Below are 14,956 nucleotides of genomic sequence, written 5' to 3' on the forward strand. Positions count from 1 at the left end.
TTTATAAACTGTTCAGATTTCACAGTGATCATTTAACGGCTTTAGAATTCCTCATTGTATATATTTTAGATCTAATTTTATAAAATGTGTTAATCTACGGAGGTCCAACCTACTTAATTATTATTTATGTTTTAATGGTTTCCGTCAGGTTTCATAAATGCTACATTAGCTTTCACCTGAGACTTATTATCGTCAATGTATGGACTGTGACAGGCATGTGTGACCATGGGGTGAGTGGTCACATACAGGGCTGTTCCTGCTTAAAGTCACAGAAAAGGGTTCTTTTCACACAGATCCGGGTGGAATTTTGATGAAAAGGCATAGATGAGTGTTAGAGGAGTAGTTTACCCCTGGAATGGTATGTCTCCTGATCGCCAGACCCGGCAGAAAACAGTGAGAAATTTGGCTGGAAAGTTGAAACAGTCAGGTGCTGCAGCAACAGCCTCTTCCAGGATGCAGGCGGGGGAGGGGCAAGCTGGAAAGCCCCAGATACAGGAACTGATGACTTTTATCAGGAGGAATTCCATAAGCAGAGGAAAGAAATGCGTGAGGATCATGCAAAGGCCATTGCAGAAGCTGTGACGCCGCTGAAGAGTACTTTGGAGCGGATGGAGAGGTGTTTGGAGGTGCAGGGGCCACAGGTTCGGGAGATTGAAGGAGTGATCTCGGACCACAGCGATCGTGTGGTGGCTCCGGAGGCGGAGGTGGGGCTCCTAAGAGACCTTTGTAAAACGCTGAGGGCAAAGGTTGAGGAGCAGGAGGATACCTCGAGAAGACAGAACCTGCGAATAGTGGGCCTGCCTGAAGGAGTGGAAGGTGTGAGTGCCACGAGGTACGTCTCGAGGATGCTGGCGGGACTGGTGGTAGAAGGGGTGCTGGATAAGGCACCTGAAGTGGACCAAGCGCATAGATCCCTGAGGCAGAAGCCTAGAGCTGGGGAGCCGCCACGGGCGGTGATCGTGAGGCTCCATAAATTTTGTGGAGAAAGAGAAAATGATACAGTGGGCCGGGGATAGCGTAGCTGCGGCTGGGAGGGAAATAACATCCAGATTTATCAGGGCATCGGAACCGAGTTGGCAAAACGGCGGGCAGGTTTCAACAAGGCCAAGGCGGCGCTGTACCGGCGGCTAATCAGGTTTGGGGGGCTCTACCCGGCGAAATTATGGGTGACGTTCAGAAGCCGGGAGTATTATTTCGAGGCCCCAGAAGCGGCCGAAAACTTCATTAAGGAGCATAAACTGGGTGAGAACTGAGTGGACAATGCTTGGGAACCGGGGTGCTGGCACTATGTAACGGTTGGGAGCATGTTTGAAGTGGCCGGAGGGATTGGGGGATTTTCACCTTTTTTTGTTGGGGGGGGGGGGGGGGGGGGAGAGGGGGGTTTCAGTTCAATGTTGAGATTGTAAGGAGTTGTAGGGGTGAAAAGTTTATGTGGGGATGGATGTTCCCATCCCCCCTCCTGTTTTATGGGACTGTTTGTGTTTAACATCTGTTTGTTTGCTTTTGGAGAAGGCTACCTGGAGTTCAGGAGAAGTCCTTGTTTGGGTAGGGGAGGGTAAGGCCAGCAGGAGGCCTTCTTCTTTGAGCTAAGGAGTGGGGGAGAGAGGGAGAGGTCATTAGGATGTGCCTTTGGGCAGGGGCAGCCGTGCTAGCAGGTTATGCTGGTGAACGGAAGTGAGGTGTTGGGGGGGGGAAGGCCATGAGGGGTGGCCATGGGGAGGGGGAAAGGGGAAGTGGGGGGGAAGGGGAAAAGTGGGGGGGGGGGTTTGCGACGGAGCAGGGGGTGAGAGATGACATGGTCAAGGGCGAAAAAAGGGGCCATCTGGGATGGGCTAGGTACAGAGTGGAATTAAAGGGGCAGGAGTTAAGTGAGGAAGATGACGGACGGTAGAAGGGATTGGAGGCGCAAGCCTCCGGTAAGGTTGGTAACGTGGAACGTCCGGGGACTGAATGGGCCGGGTAAAAGGTCGCGGGTGTTCGTGCACCTCAGGAGCTTGAAACCGGGGGTGGTCTTTCTGCAGGAGACACACCTCCGTCTGAAGGACCAGGTTAGGTTAAGGAAGGGGGAGGTTGGGCAGGTTTTTCACTCGGGGTTTGATTCGAAATCGAGGGGTGTGGCGATTTTAATGAGCAAAAAAACGGGATTCGTGAGTGTGAAGGAGGTGAGGGATCCAGGTGGGAGGTATGTGATTGTGAGTGGGGTATTGGAAGGGGCACCGGTAATGTTGGTAAATGTGTATGCCCCAAATTGGGATGATGTGGGTTTTATGAGGGGGTTGCTGACAGCAATCCCAGATTTGGCCACGTACTAGTTGAGCATGGGAGGAGATATTAACTGTGTCCTGGAGCCGAGGGTGGATAGATCGAGCCCCAGGTCGATGGGTAGGGTACAAATGGCAAGGGAGCTGGGGGGGTTTATGGAGAGGGTGGGTATGGTGGATCCATATGGTGGCGCTTTCAGAACCCAGGGGAAAGGGAGTATTCCTTCTTTTCACACGTCTATAAAGTGTATTTGAGGATTGATTACTTTGTAGTGAGTCGGGAGATTTTGGTTGTAGCACCAGCGGCTCAGGATCCATGCTACGGAATCCCCCCTCCCACTCCCCGCCGAAACCCCTTTGCTTCACTCTTCATTGAAGATTATTCTGAAAATACATCTTTTTGACCACACTTTTTAATCGCCTAATCATTTATGTGAAACATTAAGAAAAATGGTCAAAGGGGCAAATGGAAGGGTGGTGGGAGGGGGGGGGTGGGGAATGTAAGTGGGGGAGGAAGCACCCCACCAAACGAGGAACATATTCCTACATATTGCAGCGGCTAAGAAACTCTGGAGTGTATTTTTAGGCAGCACATACCAACATTAGCTCAATTACTGATGAGGATGTTAAATGAACTTTCCTCACCACTTCCGTTGTCTAAACATATAAATTAAGTGCCACTCATTACTCACTCTCACCTATCCATCGTTTAGAATGTATTTTAGAGCAGAAATCTCTTCTGAGCTCCTCAAAGGCTCAATTCAACTTGAAAACTGTCAGCTAAAATGCAATTGAGATCCAAGGGCATACTCAAAATTAACCATCCCGAGGTTAGCATTCTCTCCATTGTCAATGACAGAGGGGACTCTCGGTTTTTTCCCTCCCCGAGAGCAACATCTTAAATATGGATAAGGAGCTAATTTATGATTTTGTTACAAGTGGCTGTGACCTGAAGGAACCTTGCCTGTGCAGCTTGACGTTGATGCCTGTTCAAATGCACCCTCGAGCAAGAATGTGTGACATATATTGGCTGGTGAGGAGCAGGTGCTCTCCAAAAGCTACATTAATTTGGTCTTGGCAAGTTATTAACTCGGTGAGTCATTAAAAAATCAGACTGCTTAATTAATGAGCCATGAATTGCACTACTGAATGGGTTTTGCTGAGCTGCATTATGATAATCAGTATGGAGGCCACTGGAAAAGGAAGTGAGGGAAACAAGTCAAGCATCCCCGATGCGTAATGTTACTTCAACATGGTTATTCCCCAATGACAGGTTGGGGGAAAAGGGGCCTGGATTTTGGCAGTGGCCAAGCACGCGCACTGGCTGCTGACCGTGGGCAGCACGGTAGCACAGTGGGTAACACTGTTGCTTCACAGCTCCAGGGTCCCACAGTACTCCAGGGTCACTGTCTGTGTGGAGTCTGCACGTTCTCCCTGTGTCTGCGTGGGTTTCCTCCGGGTGCTCCGGTTTCCTCCCACAAGTCCCGGAAGACGTGCTTGTTAGGTGAATTCGACATTCTGAATGCTCCCTCAGTGTACCCGAACAGGCGCCGGAATGTGGCGACTAGGGGATTTTCACAGTAACTTCATTGCAGTGTTAATGTAAGCCTACTTGTGACACTAATAAAGATTATTATTATTATTAATAAAAGAAATCTGCGCACAAAGACCTCTCAATCCCTTCAGCAAGAATTCTCCTTTTCCCACTGGAAATTTAAATCTGGTACCAAGTCAAGGGATTTCTTGGCATTCAGCAGCAGTGATGTCAGCAGATAAGTAGACAACAAATCAAACTGAACTATTGATACACAGGAAACAAGGTGGTTTAAAAACACTACAAATTCTTTACTTCCAACTTTAATCTTCAGGTAGTGAAAATAACTATTAAGACAAAACCTAAATGAACAATTTAAATAAAAATGATTTTATGCACAATATTTTAGCATTGTGGACAAAGATGTGCAGGTTAGGTGGGGTCGCCGGAATAGGGCGGGGGAGTGGGCCTCGGTAGGGTGCTCTTTCAGAGGGCTGGTGCAGATTCAAGGGGCTGAATGGCTTCCTTCTGCACTGCAGGGATTCTATGTAAATCTGGCATACCACAAGTATAAAACTAGCTTTTCAGGGCTGTATAGGATGGTTAGCAGTTATTATGACGTTAGTATGTTGTTAAAACCCAGGTATGCCCCTTCAACAAGGTACAACTTTCCCAGGTTTTGACTGCGTTGTTCTCACTAAATTGGGATTGTAAAAGTGAATGCGCTTTGTGAGAATTTCTAGAGCACATCCTATGCAGGAGGGAATGCTCACTGACAACAACATCTAGATTTCCGTGTTGATTTGTGCAAGAGCCATAGAATTTACAGTGCACAAGGAGGCCATTCGGCCCATCGAGTCTGCACCGGCCCTTGGAAAAAGCACCCTACCCAGGCCCACACCTCCACCCTATTCCCACACCTCCACCCTATCCCCGTAACCCCAACTAACCTTTTTTGGACACTAAGGTCAATTTAGCATTGCCAATCCACCTATATGGCACATCGTTGGAGTGTGGGAGGACACCGGAGCATCCGGAAGAAACCCACGCAGACAGGGGAAGAACGTGCAGATTCCGCACAGACAGTGACCCAAGATGGGAATCGAACCTGGGACCCTGGAGCGGTGAAACAACTGTGCTAGCCACTGTGCTACAGTGCTGCTAGTCCAAATTCCCGAAGCTGCTGTCAGTTTCAGTGGAGTAATGACAATGAACACTAACGATTATGTATCGTTCCCACAGCAAAACTCAAAGTCATGGTCTTCATCAACAAATGTCAGAATTCTGGCAAGGTATGTGCAACTTTATACCAATGAAATAGCATATGTTCACGATTAATCACTTGGTAATAGTTGATGAGTTCAATGTAGCAGTGTGCAATTTTACATGTGTTAACAACCGTTTTATACATTCTAGTGGCTTTAGGATAATTTAATTTTCTCCTGGCGCTATCAAAGTACAGCAGCTTGATCAAGGTCCATCTGATACTGACTGTGATACGCTTGTGCCCACTCCACAATTCACACTAGTTTAGTATTTCTTTACAACTTCTACAGCTGTAGCATATTAATATTCTTCAAGATGGCACATATGAATGCATGTTGTCCTGTCCAAACAAATCCAATTCAATTCTAAGAATCTATTAATGACGTTATTATTTCGGGAAATTTAATCAGATGCTCCCCGAAGAGAACCTTAGCTTCACCAACTTTGTTCATTCAAGAGGACTCATTGATGTAATAAGAGAGAGTTAACATCAGACGAATGTTCATTCTTTTGTGACCGTGCGAAGTACGACAAAGTATGTTAATCCTCATTTCAAAATCAGCTGACAATTCTTGGGAACCAATTACTTTCTTGTCTTTGTTTATTTCCAAAGCTTTAAAGAGCTAAAGTTCTCTTACTTCCCTTCTTTCGGCTCAAGTTATTTTTACAATTGATGCTTCCAAAACAGTTCATAAAAGTAAAACATTCATGTACTGCCTTCCAACCTTTATATTGTTAACATCCTATTCAGCCAACACAATCGAGACTCAGGAAAAAGCAGCTCTACAATTCTGCTGCTAGGATGTTATGATAAACCTGCATAATGCACCGGCTCAGCCTCAACTGGGACACAGCAAGTTCTCTGTTAACATTGACGTCGGTAGGTTAATGGGGCTTGTAATCTAGTCCCGTGTGACCCCATTGCCACCATTTTGGGCACCCTCACCCCCATTTCTGCGTTGCGGCCTCTTTCTGCTCCATGACCCCCGAATTGCAGCCTCTACCTACTCGGCGATCTCAAGGTTGTGGCCCCTCCCCTCCCCGGTTCACCCTCTCGCCGAACCTCCCACTCCCTAACTCACCGTCTAGCTGCTTCCCTCTCCTGGCCCTGCGTTCCCGTTGAAGATTCAGATCCGATCTGGAGCTCCAAGTGCAAGTCCTGATGGTGCAGAGTGTGAGCTGGGGCTGCTTCTACCCATGTGTTTTTCAAAAATGCTCCTGCCTCAATTGCCCTTCTCAGAGTCCTCACTTGTAGCGAGGGCTCAGTAGTGGGAGGCAGCAAGTGGGAGAATGAAAAGGAACATGGATTGCAGCAGTGCAAGGTCAACACTTTGCACCATCGGGGCTCACTTGCACATCAGAGCTCAGAATTCGGATTGGATTGTCAGAGGGAAGCAGCAAGAGGGGTAAGGGTGACTCAGGGAGTGGACGGTTCAGCGATACTGTGGGCCACAGGGAATTTGGGGGGGGGGGGAGGATGGTGGGGTAAAGTCCACAATTGAAGGTCAGAGGGGAGAGGCTGCAAGTCAGAGGTCAGGGAAGTAGGCAGGCAGAATCTCTGAGATCAGGGAGGGAAGAGGCCACAACTGTGAGAGTTGGAGACGGAGAGGCCACAACTCAGAAGGTTGGGGAAGAGGAGGACCTGCAGTGACCAGGAGGATCAGGGACCACACGGTGGCACAGTGGTAGGCACTGTTGCCTCACAGTGCCAGGGGTCCGGGTTCAACTCTGGCCTTGGGTGACTGCCTGTGTGGAGTTTGCATATTCTCCCTGTGTCTGCATGAGCTTCTCCTGGTGCTCCTGTTTCCTCCCGCAGTCCAAAGATCTGGCAGGTGAGGTGGGGTTACGGGGATGGGACGGGGAGTGGACCTAGGTGGAGCGCTCTTTCAGAGGGTCTGTGCAGACCCGATGGGCCGAATGGTTCTTTCTGCACTAAAGCGATTCAATGGAGTAGGATAATCGGGAAGCAGAATATCTGGTGAGCAGGAGGTACTGTAAGTAGAACGTTACATTTATTTTTTATGTTATAGAATCACAGAATATCTACAATGCAGAATGAGGCCATTCGACCCATCGCGTCAGCACCAACCTTCCGAAAGAGGACAATAAGTTAATTGTCATGAGAATGTCGCTTTAGGAAATGTTTGGCTGCTCATGTTCCTGCAGTGATGTCAGAGTGTGGGTGGAGCTGAGCTCTGGCTCTGCTTTTTAGTTTCACTTTGAGAAAAGCTTGGGTGTGTCTGTGTTTTTTTTGGTTTCATTTTCAGTGTTGGAGCTGAAGCCAGACAAAGCAGGTGTACTGTTGTTCTCTCTGCCATGAAAAGACTATCTCTTGATCATTTGGTGAATTCAGAATTATAAATGTTCTCAGTCGTGAATCTAAATCTGATGTGCTTCTGTTAAAAGGTGTTTCTTTTGTCTTCTGGATGTTATTTGGGAAGTTATTAAGGATTACTTAGTGTTGTATTCTTTGGGGGTTGTATTTGAATTGATGGTTGCTAAGATATTCACTGCATATTTTAAAAAGGTTAACTTGAGTTCATAGAGTAAACATTGTTTTGCTTTAAAAAATACTTTTCCATTTCTCCTGTACCACACCTGTAAAGTGGGCCGTGTGCTCCCTGTGGTAAACACCACTAGTAACATATTACATGTATTACGATACTGCCCATGTATTATAGGTACCATGGTAAATCCCTGCCTGCTGGCTCCTCCCAGCAGGCGGCGTATAAAAGTGTATGCTCTCCTGCACTGCTCCCATTCTGGTTCCAGCTGCAGGAGGATCAACATCTTGTGCAATAAAGCCTCGATTGTTTCACCATTCTCGTCTCGTGGTAATTGACGGCACATCAATTTATTGCACAAGGTTTTAAAAGATGGATCTCCTAATCAAGCCTGATCGCCTGGAGCTGAGCCCTCACGCAGCCAATGCCACGTCTACCTTTGAGCACTGGCTCGCCTGCTTTGAAGGCTACCTCAGAGCAGCCACTGAAGAACTCTCGGACACACAGAAGCTCCAAGTCCTCTACTCACGGGTGAGCCCTGAAACTTTTCCCCTCATCCGGGGTGCGTCCACCCATACAGAAGCGATGACGCTACTAAAGGGACATTAAGTCGGTGAATCAAGTGTACGCCAGGCACCTCCTGGCCACGAGACGGCAACTCCCGGGGGAAACTCTGGACGATTTCTTGCGGGCCCTACAGATCCTCGGTAGGAATTGTGACTGCCAGGCATTTTGAGCAGTCCAACACACCAAACTATTAATCAGAGACGCTTACGTCACGGGCATGAAGTCTACATACGTTCGGCAGTGACTAGTGGAAGGGGGTACGTTCGATCTTGCAGATACTAGGCAGCTTGCGAATTCACTAGAAGTGACTTCCTGTAATCTGGAGGCCTACACCTCCGACCGTGTGGCACCCTCGTGGGCCCCACCAGCTGCCGACTCGAGTACACCGCAAGCCTGCGCCACACGGCAGCCAGCAAACTCCGGGGGGCCCAAGTGTTATTTTTGTGGCCAGAGGAAACATCCCAGGCAGCGCTACCCGGCGCGGAGCGCGACCTGCAATGGGTGCGGGAAGAAGGGCCACTTCATTTCCGTTGCCAGGCCCGGTCGGTCGCCGCTTTTTCCAGGCCTGGCATTGCTACACCCCCCATGTGTGATCCAGGGGCGCTGCCATCATCTTCACCATAAGCCACGTGCGCCCCGTGGGTGCCGCCATCTTCGGCGCCATTTTGGACAGCACCTCAGGACGCCTGCTCGGCCGGCCGTCCACTGCCCGCTGATACCTCCGCCACCACCGATCAGCCCGGGACCTCTCAACATCCTCCTCAGCTCGCATCCATCACCCTGGATCAGTCTCGGCCCCGCAACCTCGCGACCGCTACGACAACGGTAAAGATCAACGGGCACGAGACGACCAGTGTTTGATTCCGGGAGCACAGAGAGCTTCATCCACCTTGCTACGGTAAGGCGCTGCTCCCTCTCGTTACACTCCGCCACCCAGAAAATCTCCCTGGCCTCCGGATCCTATTCCGTAGGGTACTGTGTCGTGACCCTCACTATTCAGGGCGTAGAGGTCAATAACCTCAGGCTCTACGTCCTCCCCCATCTCTGCGCGGCCCTGTTACTAGGTCTTGACTTTCGGCGGACCCCTGCCCCCCCCTCACAGTCTGCGGCCTCACGTACCTTAAAGTCGATCCACCGTCACTGTTCGCAAGCCTCATCCCGGACTGCAAGCCCATCGCCACTAGGAGCAGACGATACAGTCCGCAGGACAGGGCCTTAATCAAGTTGGAGGTCCAACGGCTTCTGCGGGAGGGGATCATTGAGGCCAGCAACAGCCCCTGGAGAGCTCAAGTGGTGGTAGTGAAGACTGGGGAGAAGCACAGGATGGTCATTGACTACAGCCAGACCATCAACCGGTACACGCAGCTTGACGAGTACCCCCTCCCACGCATATCTGACATGGTCAATCAGATTGCGCAGTATCGAGTCTTCTCCACAGTTGACCTGAGGTCCGCCTACCACCATCTCCCCATCCGCCCGGAGGACCGCCAATACACTGCGTTTGAAGCAGATGGCTGCCTCTACCACTTCCTTAGGGTTCCCTTCGGTGTCACCACTGTGGTCTCGGTCATCCAGCGAGAGATGGACCGAATGTTTGACCAGTATGGGCTGTGGGCCACCTTCCCGTACCTAGATAACATCACCATCTGCGGCCATGATCAGCAGGACCACGACGCAAACCTCCAATAATTCCTCCATACCGCCAAACTCCTGAACATCACCTACAATAAGAGAAATGCGTGTTCCGCACCATCCGCTTAGCCATCCTTGGCTACCTAGTGGAAAATGCAGTCCGAGGGCCCGACCCCGACCGCATGCGCCCCCTCCTGGAACTCCCTCTCCCCCACTGCCCCAAGGCCCTGAAACGATGCCTGGGGTTTTTCTCGTATTACGCCCAGTGGGTCCCGAATTATGGAGACAAGGCCCGCCCACTCATCAAGTCCACAGTTTTTCCCCTGATGGCTGAGGCCCGCCAGGCCTTCAACCACATCAAGGCGGACATCGCCAAGGCCACGATGCATGCAGTCAACGAGACCCTCCCCTTTCAGGTGGAGAGCGATGCATCAGACGTAGCTCTGGCCGCCACCCTCAACCAGGCGGGCAGACCCGTGGCTTTCTTTTCCCGCACCCTCTATGCCTCCAAAATCCGGCATTCCTCCGTCGAAAAGGAGGCCCAAGCCATAGTGGGGGCTGTGCGACATTGGCGGCATTACCTGGCCGGCAGGAGATTCACTCTCCTCACTGACCAACGGTCGGTTCCCTTCATGTTTAATAATACACAGCGGGGCAAGATCAAAAATGACAAGATCTTGCGGTGGAGGATCGAGCTCTCCACCTATAACTATGAGATCTTGTATCGCCCGGGGAAGCTCAACGAGCCCCCTGATGCCCTATCCTGCGGTACATGTGCCAGCGCACAAGTGGACCGACTCCGGGCTCTCCACTATGACCTCTGCCACCCGGGGGTCACCCGGTTCTTCCATTTTGTCAAAGCCCGCAACCTGCCCTACTCCATTGAGGAGGTCAGGACCGTCACCAGAGACTGCCAAGTCTGCGCAGAGTGCAAACCGCACTTCTACCGGCCAGATAGAGCGCACTTTGAGCGCCTCAGCATGGACTTCAAAGGGCCCCTCCCCTCCACCGACCGCAATGTGTACTTCCTCAACGTAACTGTTGAGTACTCCCGGCTCCCTTTCACCATCCCAAGCCCCGACATGACTTCTGCCACGGTAATCAAAGCCCTGCACAGCATCTTCACTCTCTTCGGTTTCCCCACCTACATCCACAGTGATCGGGGATCCTCTTTCATGAGTGATGAGCTGCGTCAGTTCCTGCTCAGCAAGGGCACCGAGCAGGACGACAGCTACAACCCCTGGGCAGGTGGAGAGGGCGTCTGGAAGGCAGTCCTGCTGGCCCTACGGTCTAAAAATCTCCCGGTCTCCCGCTGGCAGGAGGTCCTCCCCGATGCGCTCCACTCCATCCGGTCGCTTCTGTGCACCGCCACTAATGAGAACCCTCACGAGCGTGTGTTTGCCTTCCCTCGTACGTCCACCTCCGGGATCTCGCTCCCGACATGGCTGACAGTTCCTGGACCTGTCCTCCTCGGGAAGCATGTGCGGAGCCATAAATCGGACCCCTTGATTGAGAAAGTCCACCTCCTCCATGCAAACCTGCAGTACGCCTACGTGGCACACCCCGACGGGCGACAGGACACTGTCTCCCCCCGGGACCTGGCATCCGCTGGGTCCCCACCCACAAACCCCGACCTGACACCACTCCTCCCCCCCGGTTGCATCATTCACCTCTGGGCCACCCACCCTCCCACCAGCGAACCTCACCGCAGCCCCCACCCCAGTAGGATCCGTTCTCCCACTGGATCCACTCAGGGGTGACGAGGACAACACGCTCCCGGAGTCGCAGGTGACTACGTCGGCGCCCATATCACCACCAGGACTGAGGCAATCACAGCGGAGGGTCAAAGCCCCGACAGACTCAATTTGTAATGGTTTGTCACCCCCGCCGGACTCTTTTTTTAAACAGGGGGTGAATGTGGTAAATACCACTAGTAAATGATTACATGTATTATGGTACTGCCCATGTATTACAGGTACCACGGTAAATCCCTGCCTGCTATATCCTCCCAGCAGGCGGCGTATAAAAGTGTATGCTCTCCTGCGCTGCTCCCATTCTGGTTCCAGCTGCAGGAGGCACAACATCTTGTGCAATAAAGCCTCGATTGTTTCACCATTCTCGTCTCGTGGTAATTGACGGTACATCACTCCCCATACCACAATCTATTAAACGTTGTGGGTCAGGTGAACTCAATGATACACTTTGGGGTTCTCTAAACTCTGGCCCATAACATAATATCTACTTTTGTTTGGGCGGGCAAGAGCGCCTTGGGTGGCTGGGGCTTTTTTTTTTTACAGAGGGATAGACAGTAGGGGTAGACAGTTGGCACTACCTAATCTTCTGTGTTATTACTAGGCAGCAAACATTGGTAAGATATGGGAGTGGTCTAAGGATGCGGACTCTATGTGAGAGCGGATGGAGGCGGTTTCTTGTATAGATTGAGCTTGAAGGCTTCTCTCCCACTCTCTCCGGCAAGATTTCAGTGGTAATAACCTATTTGAGAATTTGGAACCAATTTAGGCAGCATTTTAAATTAGGCTCTATGGTGATGTTCATGCCCATCTGTAGCAATCATAGGTTTGTGGCATCTGGCCGAGATTCAACATTCAGGGCATGGGAGAGGGGGGGGTTAGCGAAGTTTGGAGGCTTCTTTTTGGAGGGTATGTTTGTTGGGCTAGAAGGGATTTCAGTGAAGTTCCAGCTTTGGGAGAGGGAATGTATTTAGATATCTGCAAGGGCGAGATTTTGTGCGTAAAAAGCTCCTTTCGTTTCCCCGGGTGCCGGCGCCTTGGCCTTTGGACCGGGTTCGGTCTTTGGATGAGCTTGGGGAAGGAAGGTTCTCAGACATATATGGTCAGATGTTGGCGATGGAACAGGCATCTTTGGAAGAAGAGGAAGTGGGAGGACAAGTTAGGTGTGGGCGGAGCGAAGCTCTTCATTGGGTCAACTTTAGCTCCTCTTGTGCAAGGTGAAGTTTGATAGTTTAAGGTGGTGCATAGGGCATACTTGACAGGGCACGTATGGGTGGGTTTCTTCTCGGGGGTGGAGGATAGGTATGAGAGATGTTCTAGGGGCCCGGCGAACCATATGCACATGCTTTGATCTCGCCACAGGCTTGTTGACTTTTGGGTCTCCTTTTATGAAACAATATCAGGAATTCTAGGTGTTAGGGTGGAGCCGTGCCTGGCTGTGGCCACCTTTGGAGTTTCGAACGTGCCGGAGCTGCAGGAGGGGAAGAAGGCAGATGCCTTGGCCTTCGCCTCTCTAATACCTGGAGGCGTGTCTTGCTCGGGTGGAGGTCCCCGGCACGGCCTAAGACTTTGGCTTGGTTCGAGGGCCTGGTGGATTTTCTGCACCTGAAGATAGAGGTCGGTGGATGAGCTTCACTCAAGCTGGCAGCAAGTTATTGACTTTTTTAAGGAGCTGGTTACCGTCAGCTGTTGGGGAGGTGGAGGAGGAGGGGGCTGGTCATTTGGGGGGTGGGGTTCGGGAGGGTTTAGTCTCAGTATGCAGCAGGGTTATTGTTTTGGGGATTTTTTTTTTGGTAATAATGTAAAATTTGTTTGAATGTTTTGAATATTTTGTATGATATGAATGAACATTTTTGAATAAAGATATAAAATGAAGAAGTGCGGCGGAGGCGGGGTCAATCATTGATTTCAAAAGAGAATTGGATGGTTACCTGAAAAGGAATAATTTGCAGGGCGACAGGGCTAAAGAGAGCGGTAGTGGGTTGCTCTTGCAGAGAGCTGGCACAGTCACAATGGGTTGAATGGCCTCTTTCTGTGCTGTGATCATTCTGCAGTGATTCACTCTAAGCCATGCAAATGTGGGCTCAGCAGTATGGAGAATCCCGGTCAAATGTTGTCGCCGTCCCAAACACCGGAGTGGTGCACGCCGGCGTCAACGGGCCCCCTGGCCCAGCGATTCAGTGGCCCTCAGGGAGCCAGCACGGCGCCAGAGTGCTGCACGCAGCTCCGGCGCCTATACGTGGCCTGCAATGTCGGCGCGGTCCGGGCATGTGTGCGACGGCCGTCACGGCGCCGGCGCATGGTGGCTGTCTCCGCGCCAGCGCCGCGCAACATGGTGCCGCCCTACAGCGGGCCTGCGCGGAAGGAGGTAGGCCCCCTCCAGATCGCGGGCGCCCGCTAATCGGTTGCCCCCGATCGTGGGCCTGGACGCCGTGGAGGCCCCCCCCCCCCCCGGGAGTCTGATACCCCCCCCCCCCCCCACCAGGATGGCCAGCGCGGCTGCGGGTCCGAGTTCCCACCGGGTGGTACCAGGTTGGAACTACGCCGGGCGGGACTCGGCGGGAATTCGGCCAGTCGACTTTGGAGAATCGCCGCGGGGGCCGCTTTCAGCGACCCCCGACCGGCGCAGTGTCAACCGCGCAGGCGCGATTGCCGCCGATTCTCCGGTCGCCAGAGAATCCCATCCCGGCGTCGGTGCGATGTGGCGGGAATTTCCCGTGTCACCGGCGATTCTCCAACCCGGCGTGGGCTCGGAGAATCCCGGCTCTGATATTTGCTGCCCTGATGCCCAAATTGCAGAAGCAACATATATAAAAGTCTCTTAAATAGCACGGTGTGGCAGCAAAATCTAGTGTAACCTGCCCCACTCGCCTCTCAATCCTGCTGGTACTGATAGCAATAAATAGAAATGTCATCCCAAACATTTATAAAATGTATCATTAGGAATAGGTAATTTTACAAACATGCCTGTTTATGAACATGTACTGAATACATGCAAAATTACACTTTATTGGATTCATTTAAGTAAACCTTTTCATAAATTAAAGTATTTTATGTAAATATGTTTTGTTTGTATGTTCATTCACCAGCTTTGTAGTTCATACTCTACTGTTGTGAAAGCTGATCCAGTGTTAGCAGAGCACTCTCCAGCAAATGATGATCATTTCAATTACTCTCGATTGTGGAGCAGTGATAACTGAAGATCCCGTGACTCAATGAACCATCACGAAGAAATGAAAATCAGTGGAAACAATCAGAAAGGAGACAGAAAAGATGAAGCAGCACATTGGGGCTTAGAGAATGAATGTCTTCTTCAAAAGCTTTTCCTAATCTGAACTCCTCTCGGGTCGTTTATCTTCTTTTTCGAGACATTCTGGAAGGCCACAGCCTCCCTACGTGAACCTGAGACAGCGGCTGGGGGAGGTGAGGGGAGCGGGGTGG

At 51.1% G+C, this 14,956-nt stretch overlaps 1 protein-coding gene across 5 annotated transcripts in view; it reads right to left on the reverse strand.

Moving 5' to 3' along the window:
- Positions 1–14,956, reverse strand: part of grip1 (glutamate receptor interacting protein 1) — a 589,949-nt gene that overhangs the window by 47,298 nt on the left and 527,695 nt on the right. The window lies entirely within an intron of this gene.

The sequence above is a fragment of the Scyliorhinus torazame genome, chromosome 19 (genome assembly GCF_047496885.1).
Source record: "Scyliorhinus torazame isolate Kashiwa2021f chromosome 19, sScyTor2.1, whole genome shotgun sequence".
In the NCBI taxonomy this organism is placed as follows: domain Eukaryota; kingdom Metazoa; phylum Chordata; class Chondrichthyes; order Carcharhiniformes; family Scyliorhinidae; genus Scyliorhinus; species Scyliorhinus torazame.